The following is a 17,130-nucleotide window of genomic DNA, read 5'->3' as shown; positions in this document are numbered from 1 at the left end:
TACTGTTGGAAAATTACATGTCCAAAATTCCTTCCTTTTATGGACTGTACTGTCCCTTGTGAAGCACACCCTGTCTTTGTGTTCTCCAAAGTGGAAAATGATATGACAACACAGAACTTGACGTGGTTCCAGTTTTGGTCCTGTTGGTCTCCATAGGTATGAATTCTTTATATCAGCTCTAATCTTGGCATTCCACCTTACCTTTTGCTCTACTTTTGAAACTTCTGGCAATAGTTTTACCTTCAAGTAGCTGAATGTGGGCTCATCAGAACCCAGTGGCCACCAGTGGGTGTCCCAGAAGCAAATCTTAACAATTTTCTGAGATGCACCTGCAATAAATGCTCTTGGGGGTTAAATGACTGCTGAACTATGTATTCTTCTTGACTAATGGTTCTTTCAAAACAAATACTGCTTCAAGGATTCTTTTCTTTTTGAAAAAGGAGAATTAATCAGGCCCTTTCTGACCTCACATGTTACCATTCTAGGAAGAAAGTTTCATGCCACCCAGCCCTTCTCTTTAATAACGAGATAGTTTTTTGCTTTCTTTTCTGGTTGACAGCACTTTTTTTCCTCTGGTAGGTTCCCCCTGCTTTCAGAGCAAAATCTTGTTTCTGTCTCTCTTTATCCTTAGCCCAATTGTATGTTCTGAAGGAGATCTCCATTTCACCTCGTGATTTTTATCAGCTTCTCCCACTTGAAAACACTGCAGCTGTTTGAAAGTTTTAATTTGTCACTGTTGAAACACATACCTTGTGGATGTCATGCCTAAACTTTCCCATCCATCCCAGGGGGTTGTGTAATTTCTATGTTTTGATTAGCATCATCAGTTTTGGAAGCAGAAATGTTGATATAATTCTCAAGTTAACATCATCTTAGTTGTGATAACCATTAGCCTGCTGTGAACATTTGACTGGTCTGGTCCAATATTTCTTTGAATGTTATCAACCTTATAAATTGATATAAAAAAGGTGAGCTAAAAATTATTTTACTAGCACCTTGAATTTAACAGTCTGCTTATTTATAAAGTGAAAATGTAATTGCTTGGTATGAAACTGGTGGGATTGTGTTCAGTTTTTAAACACAATATCAAAAACATATTTTAGAGCACACTATTATGTAACGTGGGATCTTATACATACTAGACAGCATCAAAGAATAACAGAATTAAGAAAGACATGCTTTAAAAACCTCACATTAAGTCATTATGATAATTAGTCTTGTTATAGAAGGTTGTTTTCCCCAAGATTATTTTTTAAACTAATTTGATATATTGAAAGTAGTTTGAATTCTCTTTAACCTAAAGATTAGTTTAAATATCCCAAAATGTTGGCACATGGTTTAGAAAAAAAAGTAAGCCTGACAAGTGAAATAGGCACCTAAAGGCTCATTTTTATTCCTGCTTATTGTAGACTGTTTTAGATTTAACTCTTATTTGCATTTGTGGTTTTATGCTTAAAATTTATGCAAAAGCTTTGGTTTTCTATTTCTCTGAAAAAATACCTGGCATTTTGTAAAAGCTCGTTGTGATGTTGATTATATATAGTAAAAGAATAGTAAGAGTAGCAACAATAACAACAAAAAAATTGACTAAAGTAAATATAAAGTAAATATAAAGTAACAGCATTAACTTCCAGGTTTAGTGGGATGTTTTAATATATTGTTCAGATATTTTTCTGATAGGTTCTAATTGATTCTTAATTGGACTACTCACATACTATGAAGTATGTACTAAAGTATCTTGCTAAATCAGATTTTAAATTAAAAGGTTTGGGGGGCCTAGGTTCTAAATATTTCAAAATGACAACAAAAAAAAGGGTTTTTTTTCTATTTATTTCCTTTATGTTGTGTTACTGTAGGGCCAATCCTGCTGTGCTTTGTTGCCATTGAAGTAGTATTTCTACACTATATGTTTCCAACTAACTTAAGCAATGATATCACTCAGTTACCCTCAGTATAGTGTAACATTATTTCTGAAGGAGATGTTTATTTATACTCATAAAGGGGGATGGAATTAATCTGTTGTAATTTTTATTCCCTGGGAAGTACATTGCTTGGGGTTTTTTTCCTCAAAGATGACCACTTAATTTAAAAATTCTTGTAAGTTACAATCTTTGTGACAAGAAATTAGTTTGTAGATAGATTAACAGACCCATGACAAGTTTCACATTCATATTAAATTATATTAAAACATCACTGTTCTATAAAGTATTTTGTTGTTCATGAGTAACAAATTTGCTCTCTATGCACATTTTATCAGATAGCATAAAACCACTAAGAAAATGGTATCAAATTTGAAACCAAGCATCACTGATACCAACCATGCTACAAGATTTTCTTCTTAGTGCTTATGAAGATACAAATGGTGAAATACACTGGAAAAGGACAGAGCAGCAGCTTGTAAGTGAAAAGCTAGGTCTGGGTAGATCATTAACAAGTAGAAGAATAACAACAAGCATATTTGTCTATTAAGCAAGTATGATTTATTTGATGCAATTTGATACTTGTCTTTCTTTGGCTCAAGTTAGAAAGGAAATCTGGGAATTAAATCAATTTTCAAAAGAAAAAAGAAGTTGGAAAAAACAGTCTGTCTAATCTTAAATACACATGCATGTACCTGTTAAAGATGTCATTGATCTGAAATTTACAAAATCATGAATTTTGCTTTGTCATATTTTCTGGTTTTGCCCATTCTGTTCTGGTAAAGATAGATGTACTTTCCCATTATTGAATGTATGTGTTAATAAGTAGATAACTGATAGCAAAATAGGGGAAGCTTCTTATATATATTCTCATGAAGCTGCATGTGCAGTTTGCTTTTATATATTTTTGTATAAAAAATCTCCCATCTAATTATTAAGGGATTCGCATTGATTGACATGAGAAGATTCTTTTAAGAACTGATAAAGAAAAGAAACATGTAAATAGAAGCAACATTAAGAAGAAATATCTAAAGAATATCTAACATTTGTAATTATTGCTCATCAGTTCTGCCTAGAAAAGAGAGAAATGGATTGCATGTAGAAATATAAACATTTTGGTTAAGTATGACATATTAACTACTTAGCAGGCCAAGAGAAGGGCAATATAAAGCTTCAAAGCTAAAATAACATTTGCAATCATCTTACCCTTATTCAATATGTTCAAGATCATTTTAATGTCAATTTAAATTTCAAACAAACAAAAACCAAAACCAAAACTAAAACCCCTGAATGCAAAAAACTTTGACTAATAGTAACTGGTTAGGTTAATATAAAATCTTCTCAGATGTTTAACATGAAATTTCATCTTTTGTAGGAAAAAAAAATTTGTTAAAACTGACACCTTAACTCTCAGACACCTCATCCATAAGCCATTCGAGCATATCTTTACCTTGAGTCATTGTACCTTGCTTAAACTGTTACATATATCATGGCACCTTTTTTGTTCTGCCAGTGCATTCTACCCTCTGCATGACTCCTATTAACAAGAATGCTAGTCCTATGCAGCAAGAACTTACAATCTCTTCTTTGAAATACTTTTAAACTACCTGATGCGCAGCCCCCGCCAAAACACATAACCACGCTGCAAACATTGAACTGCCATTTACTACAATGTTTGACAATTCTTTGAGCTATTAATTCTATAATGGGAAAAAAATTAATAGCTTTGTGATTCTCTGGGTATAAAATTAAATTAGCTAAGGAAGCTGAAGAGACAAGCAAACAAAACTTTTCTGTTTCACCGCTAAAACTGGGGACTACTTGGTTTTATTGGCCTTGATTCTATTATGATGACCTAGTGATTATGATCAGTTATTGGGCCTGCTTGACTATCGTCTACAGCGATGGTCCTCCAGGCTCTTCATTACTAGGTTCTCCAGGATAACTTCAATGTGTCTGCCACAATTCTGAAAAAGCACATCTTCTGATGAGTAATAAACTCACAACCCCTGTTTATAAGACTTAGGAATTCATCAATCCTGGTAATGCTGCTTGTGTATTTTCCAAACAGTCAGCTAATGAAGTTTGGCCTATAGTGATGAAAAAGTACTTCTATAAAAATGATCACTGAGGTAGATGCTCCTTAATAAATATGCAAACCATTCTCTGCCAGCTGCATTCTAGTTTGAAAAGTAGTTTGAGAAGGAGCTGGTCTGTGGACTCTAGCACAAAAAAAGTAGTACATAAATCACAAACAGTTGACTAAATCAGCAAATCAGTAAGGTTGCAGCCTAAGTACATCTGAAGGTTTTTTTGGTATCAAGAGAAGTAATTTCTGCTATAATGCTAGTATTTCAGTCATATGTGATTCTTATTCTTTAAGTTTACCTGAAATAACTTTTTTTCAGACTATTATGGACTTCTGTCCTTTTAAAAAAAAAAAAAAAGAAATTGTCAACATGAAGACTAATATAATGCAGTGCTTAGTATAGGAACAAACACAGCAATTCTACATTTGGAAGTTGAATTTACAGTTGGATTTTTTGGGGTTTTTTTTTTGTCCAATTCCCTTCCTTCCTCCCTATTCACCCCCCCAGCCCCAGTAACAGTAAACTGTTTATTGTTAGGTATAAAATAAAAGTTAGTGTTTATAGTTTAAATATAAATTATGAGTGAGCTACAACATCAATAGAAGTTTAGAAATTCACACTTAAATACGTTAGGGTTTACATGAAACCTGAAAATATCTTTTCAAGATACTGTTAGAAGAACGGTCCCAGAACTGTTCAGTATTGTTATTTTTGTATTGTTGAATCCTGTTTGATAAAACCATCAGAAAACTACATTTTGGGTTGGGGTTTTGGGGTGGTTTTTTTTTTGTTGTTTGTTTGTTTTTTAATATTGATTCTTGCAGAGTGGTTTTGGTGGAGGAAGGATAGGAAATATTTGTTCTTTTTTTTTTTTTTAAGTTTCCTGAGAATTCTTAAGACATTTATCTAATTTTAAAACTAAAGTACAATTCAACCATTGAGACTGTTCCATATTAATTTTGTGACTCAGAAAAGTAATGAGAAATGTAACATTAAATTTAGAACTAAAACATTACTTCTGTTTGTGATTCTGCATTTAGTGGACGTTCTGTTTCAGCTTCCATTATAAACCATATTTGTAGACGTTTAAGAACTTGACTGAGAAGATTTATTTTGGGTGAAAATCTAACATTAAAGTTCTAAGACTTAGAATGAAGTTGCATTTTCCATCAGATTTTGAAAAAAAAACCCACAAACAAAACCTTTGTGGGCATTAATTCTGTATTAGCTCAGGATATTATTTAGAGTTTCTATCTCAAAAAGATACTTATGAACATTGATTTTTTTGTTTGTTTTACCACTTGAAAGATTTCTTCCTGTTTCACTCATTATGTTGAATAATCATCGGTGGCAATGAAAGTTCCAGTCATAAATCAAGAGAATGACAGATTTTAGTCTGAAGGAGTTGCCTGGCTGGAATAACAGAGTTGTCTTTTCTTCACTAGACACATGTTTGGTACTGCAAACAAATGCTTTCTAAAAAAGTCAAAGGTAGAATACGATACTCACAGAGCTGTCTTTGCAGTTGCATTATTGGAAAATGTTATTGACCAATTATTTTAATATGCTGAGCAGTCATTACATGTTGAGGATGATCTTTTTCTCAAACTAGAATACAAATGTCAAAAAATGTGTTTGAACATATTTGGACATCTTTGGAGGCAAAGACAGCTCCTATTGGCTTGTTTATTGGCAGCATAGGGATGTAGCCCGTTTCATTGTTCAGCTGAAACAGTCTGGGTTTGTTCTCCAGGCTGCAGTGCAAACAGATGAGCAAGTCAGGAAAGGAAGAGAAAGACAGCTTTTGAACTTGACCTGTATCCTACCATGAACTACTTTCCCTCTTCTCTTAAGTTTATTTGGCTGTGTTTGATGACCAAAGAATGTGAATCATCCTGCTGGCAGGAAATATAAACCACTCTCATAGTTATAAGCTACAGAAAAGATATTGTACTGGTAGCACTAGTGCCATATATTTTTATTAAATCAGTGCCCATGAACTCTCTCTTAGTAAATCCTCATGGAATTCTATTAGTTTGTTTCTTCCCAAAGAAATTAACTATTAGTTATCATTGGAAAGCTATATGCTAGAATGAATATAAAATTCTTAACAAATATTAAAAGTGTTTTGTATATTGATTTTAAAGGAATAACCTTTATAGCAACATTTTTGAAGTTTAAAATTTATTATTGTTATGGGTTTACTTATTGATTTGGTTGCTGACCTTCAAAATATCATTAAAAAGAGTTCTATTAGGAGGGTAATATTCTGCAGTAATCAAGGTGTCATTTGAGTTGGCTTTTTTCCGTTATTGAAGATGTTTTTAAATGTTTTAACTTCACAGTCATCTTTTTATACATGACGCTGCCATCAAGTGGCTATTGAGTAAAACCTCTGTGTTACTCATCTTCATTTTAAATGTTAGTCTTATTTTTAATTAACAGCTTGGTTTGGAAGGACGAAATGCCCTATTCTTGCTAAGTGACAGAAAAAAATTCATTTTATTGCTGTCTGGACCAGATTTGTAGAGGTAGATGCTCAAAGATGCTTTGAAAGTGGCTTTAAAAGAATGGGATTTTAGTGATACTAAGTTTTGTTGGCATTGATTTTTAAATCAGCTTCAACAGGCATTAGAAACCTCTCTGGTCACCTTGTGAACTCTTCTGAATGTCCCCTTGCATTTGAAGGCACCTTAATATGCACGTAAATCTTCCCATTTTAATACATTCTACCAGAACTCCACAATATAGATATAATCTATAGATTTATGCAAGGATTTTAAGACACTGACACACTAAGAGGCCAGAATTAACATGGATCCTAAAGTTCACAAAATTTTCCCTTGAATCAAGAAGCTGATGAATAAATAAAACCATATCTTTATGACAGTCCAACAACTGTGTCTTTTAAAGTAGGAAAAACCTTAAGATTTTCAGTTTTCAGGGAGGTAAAGCCAACACCCCAGCACCAAATGACCATTTGCAGTTCCTCACAACCCAAATATTGGCATTTATCAACAACTCTCAGTTCACTTTGAGCAGTATGGGGCTGTTAACCAATTTTAGGCAAATAATGATAAACATCCCCATTCTCCTGAAGATCATTTGCCTTCTTTCACCCTCTAGAAATGATAATAGAAAATCATGTGCACATTTGCATTTGTATTTACTGTGTTTGAATTAAAGCTGCAAACAGCTCTGATTCACTAATAACTGATGAAAGTGTCTCATTATTGAGCTACAAAACCTTCAACAAATTAATGGAAATTGCAAATCACCTTGAAAATTGCAGGCTCTTTAGTCCTATATTGAGGGCTGAGAAAACTGCATAAATAGCCTTGTTGCTTAACTCTTTCTTTTGAAAAAATAGCTTTCTTATTATATTTTTTTCAAAAGCAAGGCTTACTAATTAAGGCATGGCTAAGCAGCATCTTCATTTTTTTTTCTGTTTTGTTTTCTGTACATGAACATTAAACAGTATGTTACTATTTTTGGTTCCTTCCCTTTCATATAATATTTAGAATTATAGAATCTCTGTCTCTGATGCTATGTAAATATTTGAGGCACTTTTCTCTCATGCCCCAAATTACAGTACAAAATTTAGCATGTTCTGGTTCTTTTCAGCAGTGAGATAATGAATTTTTAATTATAAACACCAGCAATGTCTTCCTTCAAAATTACAGCTTAATTAGAAGAAAATTTTTCATGAAAAGGAAAAAAACCAAACCACACCATGTATTTGTTTGTCCACAATTTGTTTGTTTTTTACTGTTCCTGTGTAACTCTGAATCCAAAACGAGTGCATGTCACTTGTCATGAAGAAAGATATATGGGAGCTGATCTCCATCCAACTGGTATGAAATTTCATAGCCCTATTGTCATGGAAATCCACTCTAGCAGAGCATTAGATGCATTTCTCGAAAAGATAGGGTGGTATCTACAGTGCTAGATTCTTTTATATCCCACAATTCCACATTTCAGCTGTATCTCTGAGGTAAACCTGATTGATTTAAAGAAATGTATTTCAGCTTAACATAGATTTGAAATAAAAATTCACAGTTTGTAATTTTGTTCATTTTTGCTGATGTTTGAGTCATCACTAAACTGGTGATGAGTAATTTAATAAAGTTTTATGCGTTCAATAGAATAAAAAAAAATATAATGCACAGCAGACAATCTTTTTACATGCAAAGCTTCATATAGCATTTGTGCTAGTGCAGTGTAACTATAGAGCAACAGAATTTGCACTCAAATAAATGTTACTGCTATATTTGAAGTAAATTTTCTTATAGGAATACTAAAAGCATTTGTGTGCTGTCACGCCCTCTAGGTATTATTGCTAAGAGAATTCCAAAATTTATTGAAATCTGTGAATCTCCAGTGATACAACTGCTGCTGTTAGTTGGCTGGTGACTTTTACTAGAAAAGCTTTTTTATGATTTTCCAAACTGTTTTCTTTCTAGGGCTGAATAACCTGTGAGGTGTCCATCATTAGTTCTGTCCAAAAATGGAACCTGAAGTACCAAAGAATTGAAGTTTCTTTTTGTCCTGCCCCATGGTCACAGGCTTGATGAGCAAGGGGAAGAAAAGTCCCTTTCATTTTCTCTTCCTCTTGTTATTCCTTCTAATCCACTACCTTCTGTTTTTCCTTTCAAACTTTCTTGGTATTATTATTACTGTATCCACAATTCTTGCTTGTCATTTTAATTCCACTCCATTTTACCCATGAGCACTGTACTGATGCTTGATGGCAGCTTGCTGGTCTTTCACACCAAACCAAAGATCAAGTATTACTCCGTTTCATTTCGGCTTCTTCATGTCCGAATTATGGGGACTCTAATACTTCCCCCAAAAAGTTAAGAAAACATTAATATTCTTATGTTTGCAGCCCAGAAAAGAGGTTTGTTTCTTTCTCTTTATCCTGTCTCCTCACTATATTGTCTGTGCTGCTCAGTCAGTTGACCAGTGGATACTTGATGCTTTTAAAACACCATTTAACAGAAAAAAGTGAGTTAGCTTGCTATCCAGCTCTTTCCATGGGCTTGTCACATTTTTGAAGTAGTGTTTGTTAAATATGCTAAGCATATGTAGGAGCCACATGCACCTGGAGGTACCATCATTTTCAGTATCAAGCTGAGTGCAGGTGAATTAAAATTTGTCAGTCTGCTGCCTGTTTTCTCTTCTTACTCTGTAGGCTTTTTTTTAGAGAACACAATGTCTGAGAAAGTTTTGGCATGCACTGAAGTTTGTTGAAGACATTCCTCAAATACTTGCTCGTTAAATATTGTGATGTTGTAGTGATCATTACATACGAAGATCCTACATCACAAATGTACACAGACTAATAAACAAAACGTATATGATTGTTCATGATGCTTGATTACTCATGAGACTAAGGTAATAAACATGTGTTCCCCATCAGTACTTGCATACAGCTCTCTAATAGTAAATGGAAACTATATGTATTAAGCAGATGTGACAGACCTTACTCCTGACTTGAAAAAGGTTTCTGCTTTGCAAGGCCTTCTGCATAAGTGAATTCCAATTTTCTGGGTTTCATGTTGGAATGGTAATCTAACTTCACATAGTGTAAATGTAAACCAACCTGTGATGATGTGACTAACTGAAAATTACTTTTTATAGCTGCTACTTTTTCAGCTGGGATGCAGAAGTTGCTTTAGATTAAACTTGAAACTTCTACAGTGACAGTAAAGTGCTGTCTAAAATAACTAATAAAATACAGCTGGGAGTGGAAGAAAAGCTGGTTTTAGACATAAGGAGGCATTTTATCAAAAAGGTAGTCTCTATGCAGAGGTTAACATTTATATATATGACTGAAAGGTATTGAATAGTACCTACCTCATTTAATCTATGCAAGTAATTGTATTTCATGAAACTTTCCCTTGACAGTTAGTGGCAGTCATGAAAATTTAGGACATGAAAATACTATGACAAAACTTACTAAAGTGCATTTTCTAACACAGTATTTTTGGTTGTTCTGGTGAAAAAAATTATCAGATAGGTTGCTTTCCTCTACTTTGTGTTCTTGTAAAATCTATTCTGCTGTATCACAGACCTGTAACCAAAACCATGTAATGCGATGATTTTTTTTACCTAAAGAGGCTGTAGCTGATGGTCTTTTCTCTTGGGCCTTCATAGATGTGCAATAATAGCAGATAATAACCAAGCTTCATTGTCTATTGCTTCTTTGTTTAGGTAGTTGATTAGCAAAGAATAAATGATTGTAAAGATGTACCTTTTCTGCCTTGTATTGGGTTTGAAAGGAGAAAACTCTAGAAGCCAGCTTTGCAGGAAGAATACAATGATAGTATTGTATATGTTGTTTCAGTTGCATGTTATGTTTTGTCTACAGGCAATTGATAGGTGGATTTACAATATGCAAATAAAGGCTTCCAAACCTTCTGGTGTAATAGTTTGGAAACCCAGGTATTTTGGTGCAGGATGCAGAAAGGTCTGAAGAATCCCTCCCATATTGCCAGGTTTAGTTTTGGTTGTGTCTAAATGTGTAGCTATGGAAATGGCTGCTGAGCAGGATTTTGAAATCATCAGTGTATGCAAATCCCACCTGCCTCTTTTTTCCTCTCCAGAGCTTTGAATAGAACCCAAGGCATAGATTTTTAGCCTCCTGGGGTAGCTGGTAGGCTCTTCTGCTTCACATTAATAGTCAATACCATCATGATTCCTAAATGAGGCAATTTCAACCGTAAGTCGTTAAAAGGTTGGTAAACAGGCTATCCCCCAGACAAGAGTAATGCATGCATCTGTGCTGTGTCAGCTGTACTTAAACAGGTGAGACTGAAAAAACAGAAAGCGGTAACTTCTCTCCATTTTGGTTGTGTAGAGTCCTTGTTCTCTAAGAGAAATTTTTGTCTGAAAAGTTTATATTAAAAAGTGAAAATATTTAAAGAGTCAACACAGTGCTGACTTAAAGGCATATGCATTGGCAGAGTGATTGGTTATTTAAGCTTTGCAGTGAAGCAGGTAGTTTAAAACTCTACACATTAGTGCTTAGGACTATCTTTGTGAAGCATGCAGTGAAAAACAGAATCTGATGCCCTGTCTCTCCGATTTACATAAAACCAGCACTTAAACCAACCACAAATTTATTCTGGTTATTCAATAGAGACTTGTTTAATATTTATTTCTACTGTAGGTGAACATTACAGGCAATCAGAAATTGTAGTTCAGTTTAAAATAATTTATGATGAAATGCTTTCTTTGATTCTTTCACCATTGCTGCAAAGGTGGATCTCAAACCATGTAACAAGAATTAATAGTGTTTCTATTACTATATTATTAATTACTTTTAAAGTAATAGGAATATTGTATGTCACACCTTTATAAAAACTAGGATGTTGAGGACTGAAGGCTTGACTGTGCAGATCCTTTCATGTGCCTTTTGAAACTTTGGAATTTGTATCAGCTGAAATATGGGACAGGGGAGGTTAAGTTATATACCCAAGGTTACTCATTGAGCTAGGAGCAGGATAAGAAATAAACACCAAGAATCTTGAATTCTAGCCACCTTGATCTACCGTATCACATTCCTTCCTAGACTCACTAGCATCTTGTGAGTGTGCAATACTGTAAATAGAAGTTGTTTGTTGTCCATTTCATTTTTATGTTTAGTGCTAAGTATGAAACTGTTGTTAATGTGTGCTTAATGTTTGGAGGGGTGCACTACTAACAATCTTCATTATTTTTTTTTTCTTTCTTTATCCATTTTTTATCTCTTCTTAAAGACAATAATAGAAATTAAATCCATAGAAGACATTTACCCACAGAGGAAAAACTGGAATATGTCTCCCTTCTTCAGTAGTCAGAACCACAAAAGAGATTATGGTAGTGGGAGAGCTAACTGTGTGTATGAGTTCAGGAAAGGGATCTCATTTACCAAGGCTGAATTTGACTGACGAAATAGTAGGATGACATTTGAGGCAAGAACTGCCTTTTTGTTTGGCAGCACAATAGGATCCTCTTCCTTGATGGATTCTTAGCACCACTCAGTATAATAACATGATAATTGGTCTCAAAGATGGAATGAGTAAGATTGGATGGTGGTCTTTGGGGACCCGGTTGTGTTATATCTAATGCAATCAAGTTTGATACTGACTTTTTAATACATATGGTAGCTATTTCCTTGACTTGGAAGTAAAGCGTATATGCAGGCTTGATGTTTGCTTGGTCTCTTTTCTAAAAGCACACAAATTTATTCTTAGGAGAATCCTCAGCTATATCTGTCTTGTGTCATGCCATATTCGAATTCAAAACTAAAACTGATTTGTTCCAGAAGATGTCTTGAAGCATAAATATGTTGTGGTTTGTGGAAATGTGGGAGGTGTGATGGAAAGAGCAAATGTCTATAGATTGTACTTCAAAAAAACACTGCAACTTGCTACAGAAAAGACATAGTAAGTTATTGCTGCCTTGGAGCAACAATCCACAGCAGGCATTCACCCCTTTTCATGGGACAATATAAACATTTTAGTGGATTTATGAGTATAAAGGAGCATCTGGAGATGATGAGATTGTGTAAGACTAATTTTAGAGTGTGAATTAAACTAATTCCATAGCTACGAAAGTCACTGCCATGTTTTATGCTTTTTTTTTTTTTTAAAAAAAAGATGTCTATGGACTATGGCAATACCAGATTTTCCCAAACAAATGGAAAAGAAAAGTTTAGTGCACTACTGTTTGTAGTGGTGTGGTGGGCACTGGCTTACTCACAGGGTTATGAAAATCCTTCATGAAAGGTATTTATGCAATCACATTTCTGAGGCAAGTTTCTTCTCAGCTGTTAGCATCTGGGTTCCATTTCACCATGAATAGGTGGCTGTCTCTTGAATTTATTTATGTTTCTCACTTTTTAATAGAAAATATAGCATGTATTCCTGGTTTGGGGTGGTTGGGTGGTTGGTTTGGGGTTTTTTCCTTTTCTTTTCCCCTTGTGTTTCACCATTGTCTTCCAGTTTAAAATAAGCATATTATAAATTCAATGTATTAATAAAACTAGTGGTGTGTGATGTACTAGTGGAGCAGGGAAGGAAATAAAGTTGTTTGAAGGCACTTTTTATTTTGGAAACCTAAATTACTCACCTGAAGTAGCTGAAATATTGAAAAGCAAGTTTTGTTCTATGTTTTTAATTTCTTTTTTTTCCCTCTTTCCCCCAGTGATTCTTACTGGCGAAGCCTAGCAGTGATAGTTACAGAAAGTTTAGATAATAGAAGGCTCAGTAAGTGAACAAATGCACACCATTGTAGGAGCTCAGCCTTCCATGCCAGAGTGGCATATGTGACTTACAATGTTATGTTGTAGTTTTGGCCATCATCTGTTCCAGAAGTGGCTGATTCACAAGTGGAAGCTGAAAGTTATTAATCACTTCACAGTGCTAACTGCATAGTGATCTACCTGCATGGTTTTCTGGGACCCTCTGGCAATATGCTTATGGCTTGGGGATGAAAAGGATAAAATACAGATTCCTTTGAAATCACTTAGAGCTTTACAGTTGACTTGAGTGAGGAATCATTTTGTCATAGAGTACTGGGCCAAAATTATGGTGCTAAACATAGAAGGAATGAAGGCAAAAAGAACTCACTCCAATGGAATAGTTGAAATTTAAAAGCAAAACAAACAAAAAAAAAGCCCTTGAATTATATGTCCAATATGCTTTCTACCAGCTCCCCAGTAAAACAAAAGCAGTTCATGGCCAGTGAAGCCTAATTTCCTATGGATTCATTTCTTGAGGTTAATTGGACTTTGATATTTAAAACAGTATGTGGACCCGATGGAAGTTTTTACTGTGAAGTACTGAAGCAGTTAGAAGGTCTTCTTCTACAGATTTTCCATATCTGCTCATGGGGATGCTGACAAAATTTCTCTCCTCTTTTCATTTGACCTATATTTGATATGGGATGGTGATCTCAAAGCTACTGGGTTTCCCAAAAGTACATCTGAAACCTCTTATCTTAAATTTGATAAATATTGGTGAATGATTTGAAGAGATTTGTGATGGCATAGGTGCATAGAGTGTAATCACATATACACTCAGCTCCCTAACCTCAAAATCGAGGTAAAAAGAATGAGTGTGTTATTTTTAATAGAGAACCCTTTTAGGAGCGACTGGAGATTTTCTACAACAGAAACTGCAAATATTCTTAGCTGTACTAATGTTTAATTTATAAGATAATAAGAATTCTGAACAGTTTTCTAGAAGGAAAGAGATTTGTATTCATCAGCAAAGCTCTACTGGTTACCTATTCCAGTGCTTCCCTATGTTTCTTCATGCATTGCCCCAGGCTGACAAAAGTTTGTTTAAAAGTGAAAGATATGTCAGATACTACCTCCCTCTCCTGCAACCACCCTGGAGCAATTATGACAAGAGTATTTAATGTACAAATCAAAATTACTTTAAGAGGACCCACCCTCAGAAACCGAAACAGGAATAAATTTTAAATTAGCTTTCCAAGAAGTTTGCATGAGCTTTCTGCTAATTATGCTGTATTTGAATGAAAAGCCGTTGTGTTCCACCTCTAAGTGTACAGTCTTGTCTTTTTTATGTCAGTGTTTTAAGTACCTATCCACCGTGGTTTATCTGCATCCTGATCTTGTCCTGTGTTGGATGAGTTCCTCGCTGGCTTCACTGGGAACAGCATCGTTCCCTTCCTGTCATTCTCAGATTTAGTTACTGAATCCTTTGTCTGTTGATTTGGCCATATTACCTTCTTTTTTGCCTCAAGGAGCTGGCAAAGTTTCACTCCAACCTATGCTTTATTTCTTACCTTGTACTTCTGTTCTTTTCCAGCCATACTAAGTTCAGCACTGTTAATGTCTTTCTAGACCTACTGTTGCAGTATGGCCTTTCTTGCCTGGTGTAACGCGAGGTGTGAATGCACAGGGCACGCATCCTCCTTGCTAAGGAGTTGCATTTTCTTTAGGGGGTCTGCAAATTCATCTCATGATAAATGTTTGCTGTGCTCCTTAGAGAGATAAGAGAGGGACCGTAAAAACTGTTGGCTTTGTCTCACTTGTCTGCCATTTAAAGATTTCAGACTTCTCAGGTGTAGGTAACTGCCTTTCTCGTAACTTCCTCCTTAGTATAAATGTAATTGCATGGGGTTTTTGGTGTTTCAGACATAATACATGTCTCCTCTTCCGTTTCAGTTCTTACATTACATAGGAACGTTGGGCATACTAGTCATCACTCATTTCATTTGTAATTCTTATTCATTTTATGATGTATTATTAACAATCTTTTCCAGGATCTTTTCTTAAACTGTTAATATACTTGAGGACCGGTGAGAAGGGCAGGTAGTGAGACTGGAGCTTCTGCAAGATCAATGACTTCCACTGGTTTCTGGTAGCAGGCTATTGAACAGTTCATGGAAATCGGTTGCACAACAGCCTAAGACAGAGAAACAAGCTCAGCTTTCATAGTTTAGGGGGTTTTGTTTTGCTTTATTTTGTTTTCTGTTTTGTTTCCCCCCCCCCCCCCCCCCCCCCCCATTATCTCTGTTGAGTATACAGACTAAATCTGAGATACACAGTGGTGCTTACTGAAGGCATTCAGGTGTCAGGCGCCAGAACTTCGTCTTGTCCTTTAATCTGTATCAAAATAAGTCTCACACTTTTATATTAAATAAAAAAGATTGGGTTCCCTCTCTATGCTATTTGGCTTTAAGTGGGGATATTCTTCTGATTTTTTTACTGAACAAGGAAATTATCATGACACGCAGTTTTCGGGAGTAGCTATCAACTCTCCATTGCAGGGTGAGAGGAAATAAAGTTTAAGCTTAGAGTACTGTGACTGAGTTTAAGTATAAATGCTGCGTAACTGTAGGTGCTATGTTGGACTGTGCTGCACGTCCAGTACTTCAGAAGCCTCCACTGGATTTTAACATGTGTATGTGCTTTGTTTCTGTTGCTGTGACTCTTTGACTTTTTTTGAATTAGAAAAGACATGCCAACCTCCATGCCATATGCTTATTACTAATAATGCTTACATATTTTTTCAGTCTTGTATACTGTTATATGTAAATTAGCTATTGAATTCCACCCTCAGTTTTAATCTGTAATAACCTCATTGATTACAGTACAATTTGCACTGGTGTAATTTAGATCAGAATCTGGATGCGTATGTAAATATGTGTATATATGCACACATGTAACGGCTGTTTTCTTATATATACACACACATACACTTTCGTTTTGCAGTGAAAAATGAGTGAGAGGGAGAATCTGTTGATTATTTTTATGCTGAAAATTTTTAGAGCAAGTAAAGAGGAAAATAAATAATTTCAGGTGGATTTTGGAGTCATGTGTGCACATGCGCACCTTTACAATGTATTCTGGTTTTTGTCAGTCCCAAGCAATAACTTCCCTCCTTTCACCTGACTTGCAATGCTAAATTTTCTGTGAGCCTCAAATCTCATTTTTATTTCACTTTTGGGGAAAATGAGGCAGACATGTTTCTTAAAAAAAAAAAAAAATTAAAAGAAAAGAAAAAATGAAGAAAGAAACCCCCAAACCAGCAGCCCCTCCAGTCGTCGCTTCTACACCACCAATCCAAACACGGAACATGTTTTAACAGAAGTGCCCCAGCTCTATCATATGTGCCGTGCAGAGTCATCATGGCCATGGTGCATAGCTGAGAGCCGGAAAGCAAACAGCTGCTGTAGCCTGATTTGAGTTAAAATAGTGTCAGTGTTTAGTCTGGCGCAGTGCTTCAGGAGAGATTGGCAGCTGGGTCAAACAAAGTCATTCCATTGGCTCCCTTCCCAGTAAGCTTCTGCTAGTATTTAGGTACTAGTGCAGCCTAGGCCCCTTTTCTCAGGGATAGCCTAACATCTGACCGCACCCTCTTTGCTTTTTAAAAAATGCCTTTTCCCTCTTTAAGATAAATCCTCTATTATACAATCTGCCACTAATTGTGTTTAAGACTGTTCTTCTCTCAAAAGCTGACGCATCCTGCTCTCAACGTGGTGTAGAAAGCAGGCTGTTACAGTGCTGGATTAATAAAAGGGGCCTTTATGGTTGGTGAAAGAATATCTCTGTGCTTAGGCAGGAAACTTTTTGATCCACAGAAAAGCCAGACGACATCTAG

At 35.3% G+C, this 17,130-nt stretch overlaps 1 long non-coding RNA gene across 5 annotated transcripts in view; it reads left to right on the top strand.

Annotated features, from left to right (window-relative positions):
• Positions 1 to 17,130, top strand: part of LOC308058564 — a 351,504-nt gene that overhangs the window by 231,678 nt on the left and 102,696 nt on the right. The window contains exon 1 of one of the 5 annotated variants that reach the window (XR_013925884.1): positions 1 to 17,130. This exon is cut by the window's left edge and continues 15,698 nt beyond it. The exons of the other annotated variants lie outside the window; for them this stretch is intronic. This is a non-coding gene — a long non-coding RNA (uncharacterized lncRNA). 5 annotated transcript variants of the gene reach the window in all.

The sequence above is a fragment of the Falco punctatus genome, assembly GCF_963210335.1.
Source record: "Falco punctatus genome assembly, chromosome: 2".
NCBI classification, from domain to species: Eukaryota; Metazoa; Chordata; class Aves; order Falconiformes; family Falconidae; genus Falco; species Falco punctatus.
The sequence above is the reverse complement of the archived record's forward strand: the minus strand, read 5'-3'. Positions and strand labels throughout refer to the sequence as shown.